This window comes from Peromyscus eremicus, chromosome X (assembly GCF_949786415.1).
Source record: "Peromyscus eremicus chromosome X, PerEre_H2_v1, whole genome shotgun sequence".
Classification (NCBI taxonomy): Eukaryota; Metazoa; Chordata; class Mammalia; order Rodentia; family Cricetidae; genus Peromyscus; species Peromyscus eremicus.
Genome location: NC_081439.1, coordinates 66,596,288 through 66,610,390, shown reverse-complemented (window position 1 = coordinate 66,610,390; position 14,103 = coordinate 66,596,288). Strand labels below are relative to the sequence as shown.

General features: G+C 36.1%; 1 protein-coding gene across 1 annotated transcript in view; it reads left to right on the top strand.

Moving 5' to 3' along the window:
• Chm (CHM Rab escort protein) overlaps positions 1–14,103 on the top strand; it is a 167,155-nt gene that overhangs the window by 43,165 nt on the left and 109,887 nt on the right. The window lies entirely within an intron of this gene.

The window sequence follows — 14,103 nt, the reverse complement described above, 5'->3', positions numbered from 1 at the left end:
TTTAAATAAGTGGGGTGACATGAGAGCTTTCTTATATGATGTTTTGAGTATGGATTTCTTCTGTTATTTTTTTTTCAAAGTAATTTAGTGTATACTTATAATTATCAGAATTTCAATTTTCACCTGCTTTTATGTTCCTTATTTAAAAAATTAAAGGCCGGGCGGTGGTGGCGCATGCCTTTAATCCCAGCACTCGGGAGGCAGAGCCAGGCAGATCTCTATGAGTTCGAGGCCAGCCTGGGCTACCAAGTGAGTTCCAGGAAAGGCGCAAAGCTACACAGAGAGACCCTGTCTCGAAAAACCAAAAAAATAAATAAATAAATAAATAAATTAAAATAAATAGATTTTGTAATTCGCAAAAACAGTGTAGACACTAATGCTTATGTGAGGTTCAACTATAAGAAGAGAAGTACATATGTGAATATAATATACCTGTACCTATAACTGTTTGTCTTTGTGATCCAGTCCAACTTCTTTCTTATTTAGTTTTATTTTGGTCCTATCAATGTTTTTCTTATAATACTACTTTACATGAAAGAGGAATTAAACTCTCCATGTTACTTTCCTGAATTAATTTAAATTCAGTTTTTCTTGGACTCTATTAAAATGTATGTGTTCAACATTTAGTGTCACTAAACATTTTATATGTTAAATAGATTTTAATATATATCTAAATATTGTCATAAATAATTATGCTTAACTTTGCATAATGACTGTATTTTTAATTATGACTTGAAACATTGCTTGGCTTTAATAATTTCACGAAGGAATCATATTTACCTAAATAGTGTTATCTTATAAGAACTGATAATACCACTATTGCATCTTTGTCAGTTTCTAGATTTCTTATTTGTCTCCTTAATAAGATTTTGTTTTAGTCTAAGGAATTACTTTGAAACTGTGCTAATGCTAAAGAATTTATGTGTTTATTTCATTTTGCATGTGTGTGTGTCTGTGCAGAATATACATTTCACCATATACATATACTAGTTTTAGTATATGATAAATTGTTTAGTATGTTCTATCCCAGTGACTTTGCAGGATTGTTTTGTGATAGAAGAACAAATGCATAAGTGAATAACACACAGATGAAATGAGTTGATGTGGGGTAGATGTCATAACACTATAGTACCAACCTTACTATGTATTTGACTTGGTCTTTTTTATATTTAAGAATATGTAGTGATATGTTATTCTGGAACACTGATACTGACAGCACAATAAAAAAGGCAGCTTTTAAAACAGGTAACTATTTAACCCAAACTACACAAATAAATGAGATCATGTGGGAACATATAAGGAAAATTGATCCTAGTTGATGTCTTGGAAGTTAATACAACTCTCACTATTTGTCATTTCAGAGTTGAGCTACCATGTAAGATTATCAGGATTTCTGATAACTTCTCCACCTTTAAGAAAGGATTAGAATGTTTTCCTCCAGAGCTCTCTAAGGCCAGGAGAGATTGGTAATAGTCATTGTGGGGAGCCACTTATGTTCACTCTTTCTCTGCCATTGAATGAGCATTCCTTCTTTTCAATGTAGTTATTAGTACGTGTGGTACCACTGTGAGAAAGCATCTCTGTTTTGTCAAGAATTATAACTTCTCAAGAAATGCATGTAAGAAACTAACTATAAAATCAAATGACTCCTGGAGGTCCACTTGGGGTTTGGCTGTGGATCTCTGCAGCAGCTGCTTCCACCAGTCACTGGATGAGAGTTCTACCATGACAGTTAGGGTGTTTGGCCATCGGATCACCAGAGTAGGTCAGCTCAGGCACCCTCTCGACCATTGCCAGTAGTCTATAGTGGAGGTATCTTTGTAGATTTCTGGGGACCTCTCTAGCATTCTGCTTCTTCCTATTCCCATGGGGTTTTCATTTATCATGGTGTCTCTTTCCTTGTTCTCCCACTCTGTTCCTGATCCAGCTGGGACCTCCCACTCCCCTAAGCTCACTTTCTCCTGACCCTTGCCCTCCATTAATCCCCCTTACCCCCAGTTTGCTCATGTAGATCTCATCTATTTTTCTTTTGCTGGGCGATCCCTGTGTCTTTCTTAGGGTCCTCTTTACTAGGTAGCCTCCTTGGAGTTGTGAGTTGCAGTCTGGTTATCCTTTGCTTTATATCTGGTATCCACTTATGAGTGAGTACATACCATATTTGTCTTTCTGAGTCTGGGTTACCTCACTCAGGATGATTTTTTCTAGTTCATCCATTTGCCTGCAAACCTCATAATGTCATTGTTTTTCTCTGCTGAGTAGTACTCCACTGTGTATATGTACCATATTTTATTTATCCGTTCTTCAGTTGAAGTGCATCCAGGTTGTTTCCAGGTTCTGACTATTACAAATAATGCAACTATGAACATAGTTGAACATGTGTCCTTGTGGTATGATGGAGCATTCCTTGGGTATATGCCCAAGAGTGGTATAGCTGGGTCTTGAGGGAGGTTGATTCCCAATTTTCTAAGAAAGAGCCATCCATGGGTGCCCTACTCCGCAAAGCCCCGGAAAAGGGCCAACCGGTGAAAGAGAGGAGGGATTATATGAGCAAGATATATCGAGACCATGATGGAAAAAGCACAGGGACAAATAGTCAAACTAGTGGAAACACATGGACTGTAAACCAATAGCTGAGGAGCCTCCATGGAACTGTACCAGGCTCTCTGGTTAAGTGAGACAGTTGATTAGCTTGAACTGTTTAGGCCCCCCACCCCCCAGGCAGTAGGACCTGGACCTGTCCTTGGTACATTGGCTGGCTTTTTGGAACCTAGGGTCTATTGCTGAGACACTTTGATCAGTCTGATGCAGGGAGGAGGGGACTGGACCTGCTTCAACTGAATTTACCAGGCTGGGCTGACTCCCCAGGGGAGACCTTGCCTTGGAGGAGGTGGGAATGGGGGGTGAATTGGGGGGAAAGGCTGGGGGGTGGGAGGAGAGAGGACAGGGGAATCCATGGCTGATAGTAAAATTAAATTAATTATAAAATAAAAATATTAAAAAAGAAAATCAAACATATATCTGGCAACAAATTGATGTAATTTATACCTTTTGAAAAAAAAAAGACCAAATGAATCCATGTACTTTCCTAGTCCATGAAAACCACGAGGTGAACCCGCCATCACTGTTGACTTTGAACCCTAATAGGGGATATGGATTTGAAACATCTTAAGATTTCTAATTACACTCTGAAGGAGAAACCAGAGTTACTACAAAATAATAAAATGGAACATCAGTTAGATTTGGTGGTTGGAGAGTTGAATGAAGGTTACCGTGGTGATTCCTATTGACTTTCATCTTGGATATAAGACATTGTAGATAGCTTTGAGAGGTAGCATCATTTTCTGCCTTTATTCTTTTATGGAAAGGTATGGATTTATTAGTAGAGGCAGGTTTTGTTGCTTAGTAAAGTTTTACTTCATTGAATCACCTCAGAAATTGCATCTGTAATTGTCTGTCAAGTCAATTTTGTGGTTATTTTTCTGCCATGGAAATAAATTGTACATAAACAGAGTTAGGTGAAATAATGCCTTACTTCTAATGAAAAAAAACAAAAATACTCTAGATGGTCAATGATTATTCACCCATAAAAAGGAAACCAATATTGATTCAACAACTACTCCTACAGTGAAGTTTCTTTTTATTGGAAATTAAGGTTAGGTTGTCTGCCTTCATGCTCCCATCCCTAATGTAGAAACTATCTCCAATTGATAACCACGCACAAAGGAAAACATAATTTCTTCAACAAAATCTCTCTGGTATACAAACTACACTTTAAGGACAGACCCCCATGCCCAGCTGTAGATGGTCAACACAATTGAACTCAATGGTACTTTTGGAATTGATTTTCCCTTTTTTATAAGTCTTTTTGCTTATATATTATGGTTTCTGATTTTGTGTCTATATGAGATTTCTGTGTGTATAAATGTGCGTGTATGTCTCTGTATCTGTGTTTTTCTTGTGCTCTTTCTTTGGCTTTTTTCTGTTCATTTATTTGTTTTGTCCTATGTAGGTTTGGTTTTTTTTATTTTATTTTACTATTTTTCTTTTCTTCCTTTTTTTCTTAAAGATGCCTATTTGTTTTCAAATGAGAAAGAGTAAGAAAGGATGTGGATTTGGGTGGGTGGGGAGGTGCATATGATCTGGGAGGACTTGGAGCAGGGGAAACAGCAATCAGAATATATTATATGGAAAAATATTTTCAAAATAAGTAAATAAATAAAACAGGAGGGGGTTACAATGTGCTGCCAAGGTTGAGAACTGCTACCTTATAGACAACTACTCAAACAAGAGTGATCATATTAGTTTCTTTCCATCTTTAGTATAAATAAATTAGACAATATAGAGAAAATATGTGTCTTTTTCCTCTACCACTATATACAGATATATGATGAAGTTACCATAAACTTTTATATTTTGAAAGCTTTATGTATTGTACTATGCCATAAAGGGTTGGGAAAATAGAGAAAACATTATCTTATTAAGAATAAAAGTATCATTTATAGAAAAGAAATAAAGTTGTCTTTGTTAGTGAGGTTGAGAAAATAAAATCAAGCAATCAGTTGCTACCATATCATTTGTCTTCTCTTCTGTGCTTCTGACCAAAAACCCAGAGGTGACTGGCCAGCATCTCTGAGTTGGAGTGCATTTCAGGGATACTAGGGTTCCTGCAGTTGTAAACTTCCTGGAGCACAGAGCTGAGGCAGGAAGGTGCAGGACCCAGGGGAAGATTGCTAATGAACAAACAAAGCTAAAGCTGGTGGGAACAGCACAGTTGCCTGCTTTCCTACAAGTCCCGGGTTGATAGGTCCACAGCTGGAAAAAAATCTGAGAAAAGCTTTTCTATCAAAGTAAGGACCTTTCTGGGAAAACAGTAAAGCTGAACTGTGTCTGAAGCAGTTGTGCTGCTGAGTCAGAAAGCTGTCTGGGGAAAGAGCCCAGCCAGGGCAGAACAGAACTATCCAGGAGTAAAGCTTTTTTTTCTGTCAGAGAAAGCATCTTTTTGAGAAAAGCTTTGTTTCAACTGCCTCCCGGTGAGATGAGGGAGTGTAGCCTTAAGGGGTGATTGCTTCTGGCATAAGCTCTGTCCTTGAGCATCCAGACAAGCAAATGCAACCCACTGGGGACTGGGCCAGGTGAAGGCCTGATGAGGCAAAACACCTGTCCTAATTGGAGTTTAGAAATGGCAAAAACCTCCCATGTTAGATTTTCAGTCTGTATGCAAACCACACAGACCCAGAAAACCAATGGACAAAAAGCCCCTACCTTCAGTAGCAGGGAAAGCCACCACTGTAGTGTCGGAAACTGTTTCTGGGGTAGAGGGGATAAACTGAGACCAAACTGGGTACTGTCAGGGAGAAAGACTCTGAAGAAACAGAGAAGGGACAGATTCCTCCCCAGAAAATGCACGACCTGACAAAGCTGTTAGAGTTTGAGGTAGATTTGGGGCGGGGGGGGGGGGGGGGGAGTCCCTACCTCCAAGGGCAGCCAGCAGACTAACAGAGCCGCAGACAGGTACCTGAAGCTCTGTATCTGGGGGGGAAGGAACAAGCAAAATGAGATAGATCAGTGGGAGAAAATCTCTCTGAAGGAGCTATGAAAAAGCTGTTGTAAATGTGTTTTGTTTTGTTTTTTTTTTTTTTTCCTGACTGTCTAAGGCCAACACAAGCCCCGAGGAAAGTTGCTAAAAGGAATGCCCGCCTCAATGCGCACTAAGGAGGCAGGTGCAGTTCTGATCCAGGGCCGGTGTCAAATGAAGGAAAGACACCTGTTAAAGCCAGCTGAGGAGCGAATAGAAATTTCTCAATGTTCCATAATTGAAAACTTAAAACTCTTGGTTCAAATCTCTTGTTGCAAAAGCAAAACTTCTAAAGCAAGTCCGATAAAAGAGAACTGGAGGTTGACTCCAGGACCCAAAAAGAACTATGGGAAATGGAGTCCAGAAGCTAGCTCTTAAACAGTGAACTGATGAAGAGAAATGAATTCTGGGAAATGTAGTTTTTCAGCTAAAGATGGCGATACTGTCCAAAACTTTTCAGCTCAGAATGATGTTTCTTCTCAAAGCAATGCTAGAAAGCTTAATCTTACTTCTTGAGAACTCAGATCAGACAAAAAGCTACCTATAAGAGCAAACAAGCCACTTTAAAAATCCTTAAAACAAGGGAAAGCAGTTTATACATTGAACATTATCTTAGATGTGGAGAAACTTATCTTGAAATTAAAAAAGTTCTTTGCCTTTTGAACAAACTGCCTGCAATGAGTAATTCCTTTGCAAATCTAATAAGGGTGACAGAGAAACAGGCATTCAAAAAAGAAATGACTGCTTTATAGATGGGAACCAAACTTCAGAAAATCTAGCTGTCTTACAAAAGAGTTGCTTCACCTGAAAGTTCCTCATAAGAAATCAATGCTAAATATCACAGCTGCTAATAACATCAGGAGTTAAAGGTAATGAAATGAAAATACTAAATCGTGAAAGTGCTTTTTCTCAGAGTAAGCTAATGAAGGATATGTTTCATGAAAGAACATCTATGTTCTTGACTCCTTTGAGTAGTAACAGTTTTGGTGAAAATATTGGAACTAACAACAATCAAGTCAAAATGTTTCGACAAATTCAAGACGCTATTCCACAAAAGAAAGCTGCCATGCTTTGTGGGCCATATTAGAGCTCACTCCAATCTTCCTGGTCCTTTAGCTGAGGGTAATGCAATGGCTGAGCATTATCCCAAGTGGAAATGGCTCAACAGTCACATGCTCTTCATCAAAATAGCAAAAGTTTAAGAAAGCAATTCAATCTTACCAAAGAAGTAGCTCATCAAATAGTTAAACGATGTGGGGTATGTCCAAAATATTTTCCTTTCCCTCACTTAGGGGTAAACCTTCGAGGTCTTCTTCCTAATCATCTATAACAAATGGATGTTACTCATATTGTAGAATTTGGTAAATTAAAATATATACATGTGACCATTGACACTTATTCAGGATTTTTAATGGCTAGTGCACAACCTGGGGAAGCTAAAAAACATGTAATTATGCACTGCTTGAAGTGTTTTTCCGTATATGGGTATACTAAAAATTATTAAAACTGATAATGGTTCTGGATATAGTAGTAAGGCATTTCAACAATTTTGTACGCAATGGGAAATTGTACATAAAACAGGTATTCCTTATAATCCTCAGGGACAAGGTATTGTGGAAAGGGCTCATAGCAGTCTTAAAGTACAACTTCAAAAAATAAAAATAGAAAAGGAAGAAATTTACCCTCATTCACCACATAATGCATTAAAATCATGCTCTTTTTGTTCTGAACTTTTTGAATATGGATGCCCATGAGCAGTCTGCCACAGATAGATTTTGGCACAGTGGCATCCAAGCGACTTTTGCTCAAGTGAAATGGAAAGATCCCTGCTCGGGATTATGGAAGGGGCCCGATCCTGTTTTAATATGGGGTCGAGGACATGATTGTGTTTTTTTACAAGAGGAGAATGAAGCTCAGTGGTTACCCGAGCGTCTCGTAAGGAGTGTGGAACTAAGAAAATTCAGCTCCAATGACGTTCCTATAAAGGAACCAGAATGAAAGTGGCTCGATTAGTGTTTCTGAAATTTTGTCACTGGTTAATGCAAACAGTGAGGAAATAGAGTTCAGAGCTGTGCCGCTTTTGGCTTAGCTCCTTTAGAAAAATACTTTATATCACCTAATAGCTGTGCAGTATTTGGCGAAGAGCTTTACAGCAGCTAAATACGGTAACTTCACCCTCAGTGTGAAGGGAAGTTTTCCAGTAGAGCAAACCAAAAGTACTGCTGTAATAGAAACGTTTGTCTGAATTGAAGCACTTAGACGAGCTATTATGAATTTGGGTGAAGGGGACAGCCTCTAGTTAAAAAACGTTTATCGCTGACAGTGCATCTCTGCCGGTTCCAGAAAGGCTGGTGTGGCTTCGTCCCAGTGTCACAGTCCCCTAGCAACAACTATCACAACTCTATAACGACAACACTCACTAAATCCCAGTGTTGTATAGCAAAGCTAACTATAAACTCTAAAAATGAAGTACATACTTCCTGTCTTAATCTTTCTAATAGAGATAGTGATGATAATTAAGAGTAAGAAGTAGAAAAAGATTAAAATAAGATATGTGAGTTTGTAGAAATTATTCTGTTTTGCTAGATCTGTGTTAAGAAATCTTTAGGTGTTTGCTAAGTTAGATATATGCTAATGGTAGCCCTGTAGAGTTTGCTTAATAGTTCTTATGAATGTAAGTGTATAAAATAGATCTATAAGTAAATAAGTATAAGTATATATGCTAATAGTAGCCCTATATAAGTTTGTAAAATAGATCTATAGAGTTCCTTTAAGAATATAAGCTTGCAAGAAGTATCTAAGGTAGTCTTAAGACATGTAATAATAAGCTTGTAAGAATTAAAGATGCTAGTTGTAAATGTAAGTTTAAGAAATAAGAAGATGGAATGAATATAAGAAGTATATAAGAAGTAAATAAGAAATATATTTGCTAAAGTACTTCTATAGTTTTCTTAAGTATAAATAAGTAGATGCTAATGTTATATGTGAGTTTGTAAAAAAGTGTAAATGTTGAATATGAGTCTAAATGCTTTGCAAGGCAAAAGATGTTATATGTGAGTTTGTAAAAAAGTGTAAATGTTAAGTGTAGTGTAAATGTTAAGTGTGAGTCTATGCTTAATATATATGGTGAAAGAACCTGAGACCCAGAAGGTAGTGTCCTAGCAGACTGCAAAGCAGGCAGTCTGAATGGTTTCAAAGCTCCAGAAGCCGCTAAGAAGCTAAGAATGGCGGACGCCAGAACCAGCACAACAAGGCATCCGCAGCTGAGATCTGTGGAAAATCAGAAAAACCTGAGCTAACATCAAAAACGGTGCGGTTTAGAATACTACTGTACCTAATTTTTATATTCTCTGGCTTGAGAATATAAAAATTGCAGAGACGCGTGTTTGAACTGAATTGTTAACTGCAAGAAGTTTTGGTTGTAAAACGTCTCTTCATATTTGGAAGTGAAAGCCTGATACCAGAATTTACTTTTTTTGTACTTTTTGAACTTAAAACAATGAGAGAAAACTACAAAAAGATTTTAGTTATGGATTTCTTCATATTTGGAAGGCTCATACCAGAATTTTATCATTTGAATTTTGGCACTTTATGAAATGAACAATAGATTTCATTGCAATGGGACAATTTTGAGTTTACTTATAGTAATGACCTGGGAACTGTTTTCTGGAATTATTTGTATTAAAAATGGAACTGTTTAAATGAAGAAATTTATTGTTTCTACCTAGACTCAAGATGCAGTTTTGTGTATGCATATATGCTTAATTAACTGGTGATTCATGAATTGTTTTATGGAACTGTTTATGTAAAAATGGAATTGCTTATGGAACTGGTTTTGTGTTACAAATGGTACTGTTTAAACGGAAAAGTTTGGGTTTTCTAACTAGGCTTGAGATTTTGCTTAAAAAAATTATAAAGAAAAGGGAGAGTTAATATTCTTTACTCTATTTAATTAAAAAAATTGTTGTTTGAGTGGATTAATGTCATGTTTTGTTAGTAAGAAATGCAAGTGGGGTATACTAAGAGACTACTTTTAAAGTGTAGAGTTTTATTAAGAAACTGCTTTTGGATGTTTTGCTAAAAGTTTTCAAAGTGTTAATGGTTAGATTGAAAATATTGCTTTTCAATATGGGTTTATAAGAATTGTATAAGTTTGGGTTTTTTTCTCACTAGATTCGAGATTTTGTTTTAAAAAATTATAAAGAAAAGGAGGAGTTATGAGTGAATTAAGGTTGAATTATGTTTGCAGAAATTATGTTTAACCTATTGGTATTAATGCACCCTGGTTTTGTGAAGTTAAGGAAATATTTAAGTTTGGTGTGAATACATCGAAGTTTTTCCTATGTTAGCAAGAAAATTCAAATGATTCTACTAAGAGTTAAAGTTGTAAGACTGACACAATTGTTAACTATACATAGCACCATATATGTTAATTCAAATGGCTCTGTTAAGAGTTTGCTTTGAGTTGTAAGATTGAGAGAATTGTAACTATGGATAGCAATATTTATGTTAACTTGTTACTAGTAATTATGAAATAAAGGATTCTTTAAGTTTGCAATTACATTAAGAGTTTTTGGTTTAGAAAGGGCTGGATGCAGCTAAAGACTGCTGTAGTCACCTTGGACCTAATCCAAAAGAGAAATGCCATCTTTATCATCCTTTACTCCCATACTGGGAGAGTATAACAGCTATGGAGATTGCTGTAAGCTATTAATGAGTTATTTTTTATATATTAAGAAAGGGGAACCTGTGGGAGCCCATTTTCAGGTTCCTCGTGGCTTTACCCAGCAGGTCTGCATAGAGAATGATTAGGGCCACGGGCCTGAGTGTAGGTGTCTGAAATGGTCTGCATTTAGCTGTGCAGGGTGTGGGGGGGTGTCTTTTGCTCCACCCCTTGGCGTCTCTATAAAAACCCTGGGGCAGAGACAGTGGGGCCATTGGAATAGGTTCCAGGCCCTCTCAAGGCTGTCCTTTATTTTCTATCTGTTTATCTTCACAATCTAAATCCTTCTATCTAATATTTCCTGCTGCTCGCACTCAAGAAAACTCTGGGGAGCTGTGGGATTAGTGGGTAAACGCCCCACAGGCCTGGTCATCTTCTCTAATATTAGAATTATATCTGCAGATTCTATCATGGAAGCCTAATTGAATTGCCTAAGAGTGTAGGGATAGTGGAAGGACTACAGCTTTCTTGTGTGGCACATGTGCTGAACTTTTCTGTGTCCTAGATTTATAGCCTATTGTTTGTTAACAAGATAATAGTGGCATATCATGACTGTAGTATTCCAACAAAATTCAACGGAACAGACCGTTTTTAATGAGATTGACACACACTGCCTAGTGTACTATGGAGGCAGGTTTGATCCCTTTTTCCATTTCAACAGCATATTGTACTCACTTCTAACTGGCAAACCAATGCTAGTAGATATAGCAAGAATTATTTTCTTTTCCTACTGATTCGTTCTAAATTTGAGAGATCCAATGAAATTTCAGGTTCACCCCCCAGTTCTGACATTAGAATAGACATAGTGTTGAGGTTATTATACTGTCTTTATTAAGCAAAGCAAAACAAAAATAGACTTTGTAGCAAGCATCTGGAGTTTGTAAACAAATACCATTGTTTTTACTTGTAAGTCAGTCTAGGATTTACTGATGCTTGTAATTTTAAAGATATGAAACCCATATGGTTTAGTACCTAATATTTAGGAAGCAGGGGTTAGGCTTTGGATTTGCTATGCCCTGGGCTCATGCTCCAACCTTACTATTTCTTAGCTGAGTGAATTAGACAAGGTACATAAAGCTTAAATGAAAAAGTGAATACAAAATGCCAAGTTCAATGCAGGTACTTTTCCTTTTCCTTAATATGAATTAAGCTAATATTTCTCAAAATATGTTCTGTTAAACCTCTTTCCTTCAAAATCCCGTCTCAAAAATGTGCTCATTGGTCAGCTGAAGTTGTGAAAGGCTACATAGTGCTGTATTCTCTTGGAAAGCTCCAGCAGTCATTGTGATAGTTAATGGTGTTGAGAAGGTATGACACTAGAAAACCATTTCTTGTTAACTTCTTGAAACCTAGTGTTTTCCATTTTTATTTTGTCATTATGCTTTTTTCTCCTTGGGACAACCAGCCAGTTGATGGTTTCATTTTGGAGAAGAATTTAGGCTTAGAGGCAAGCTCCAGCTCATTATGCAGGTGTCTTTATCGACCATAGCTACCATTATCCTGAGGACTAGCTAATACTTTCTAGTCTAAAAGTGGCAAATTTGTGTGTTGGCATGGACAGGATTAACTTTTGGGAAAACTGAGTTTGAACATTAGTTCTATCCTTTTTGGAACTGTGCTGCCTTGGCTGGCAGCAAGTCTCATTGGGCTTACCTATAAAGGAAACACTTTGTATCTTTCTCACAGAAGTGCTGGAAATCCAAGAGAAAATACTTCTGAAAACAAACTTGGAAAAATAAAATGCTGGCAAAGGAAAATGCTATTAGTCTTGCCCTAGGAAAAGGAATTGTAAGGTATTGGGACATAGAAAAGTATTATTAGAATTTAACTAGATCAATTCTCTTTCTTACCAAACAATCTTAGACCCTATTGCTTTGTTACCTGTCCGAATGTATTTTCAACTACAGGTTTCTTAAGTAAAATGATTCCCAGATGAATGTGCTTGAGTGTCATTAGTAGCTCTATCTTTTGTCAGTGTTTTGGAACTTGCTTATATATGCTGTTTCACAATGCAGTATGTAATACAATGTCTTGTATCTGTCCCTGCCCCTGCTTCTGAATAGTCAGTAAAGAACTATAATTTTGGTGCCAAATAGAAAAGAAAGAGAGCTTTATTATAGACTCTTACTAATGTATTTAATGTTCATCCTTTCTACTTGTTATATATTTTATGTTGGATAAAATTAAGTAAAATGATAAAAATACTATGGAAAGTCTAAGAAATATTTAGAATTACTGTGTCAGCAGTATTTTCTTATTTATTGATTTGTGTTAATAGAGTTTTTGAGATCATTTCTTTATTGTATCTGGAAAAACTTAGGTGGCATTTGGAATAGGTTATATAAAACAGTAGAAAAATTAAAACCATATTTTGAACAGTTTTAAGATCAACGTTTCACATAATATACTATAATATATAAAGTGGGAGAAAAATGCCTCATTATAATCTTTCTTTGCCTATTTTTTGCTAAAGACTTTAGGACACTTAATTATCATGGGACATTAAAGGAATGTAGATTCTAGTTTTATGTTTCCTGTTTTTATATCATAAATATTTATTTTCTGGTTTCCCAGAGACTCTAGTTTTAAGGAAGTCTTTTTCATCATCAGAAACTGTTCCTGACAGCAGAAATGTATTTCATTTTCCATCATAAAAATGCTTCTTCCTTTACTTCATGTACAGAGGCAGTGATGACACAAAATTGGCAGACAACATGCCATACCATTTTTTCACCTTATTTTTCTCTCATTCTCACTTTGTCTTTAAATCAGGTTTCTGAGGCTTAAAAATCAAAACTAGTACTAGTCTTATATCTCCCTGTAGAATCACTTTTAAACATAATGGAAAAACATATAAATTGGATTTAAATGTCAAAGTTCTAAAGCCATATCTTTAAAGATAAAACATTTTGTGGCTTTGATTTCTATCATATCTATTGTAGTTTGTTTTATGGATCATTTTGGAATGTCATATTGATTTTTTCCCATTTCTCTTGATATTGATATGTAATGTCTTTGTTTAAGGGATGTCATAACCATATTTAAAACCATAGAGATATCAGAATGAGTTTAGTCAGACTCTTCTGGTTTCATAGTGAGTTTACTAATAGTTGTCTTGCCATCTTTTGTCAGAAAGACCACAGTAATGAAAACCATATTTCACCTTTTACATACATAATTGGATGAGATCAGCAGATGTTGATGTTAGGAACAAATCAACAGGAAAAGTAGAAAATGAGACCTGCATGGAATAATACTAGGACCAATTAGCTCTGTCAAAAACCATATGACCAAGTGCAGGGGAGAAAAATAGGTTTTGACCAGGAACTGACCTCAAGTCACTTAATAGTGGAAAGAAACACCAGAAATGTCTCTTCTTACATTTTTCTTAGGGTTTTCATAATTAAGTGAAAATACCTTGGAAATTGACACATTGTGGTCAGTACTCAACAACTCAGATTATTTTTGTTTTTCTTATTTTATGGTGATAATTTTCAAGTATACAGAAAATTTAACTACTTAGGTTCTATAGTTGCCATCTATATATCACATAACCATCCACATACTCATTCTGTGGATCCATGAATCTTTCTGTCTTCCTGATTTACACACATCAGTAATTTCTGTCACTCAGGGTTTTAGCATAAAGATTATTAGTAAAAACTTTATATTGGCTCTTTTCAAAGATAAATTTTATATATTGTAAAATGTATAGATTTTAAGTATATCATTTAAATATGTTCTTAAAATTACATATACTTAGATAATTAAAAACTTACCACTCCCACTCTGAGGCGACCACTCT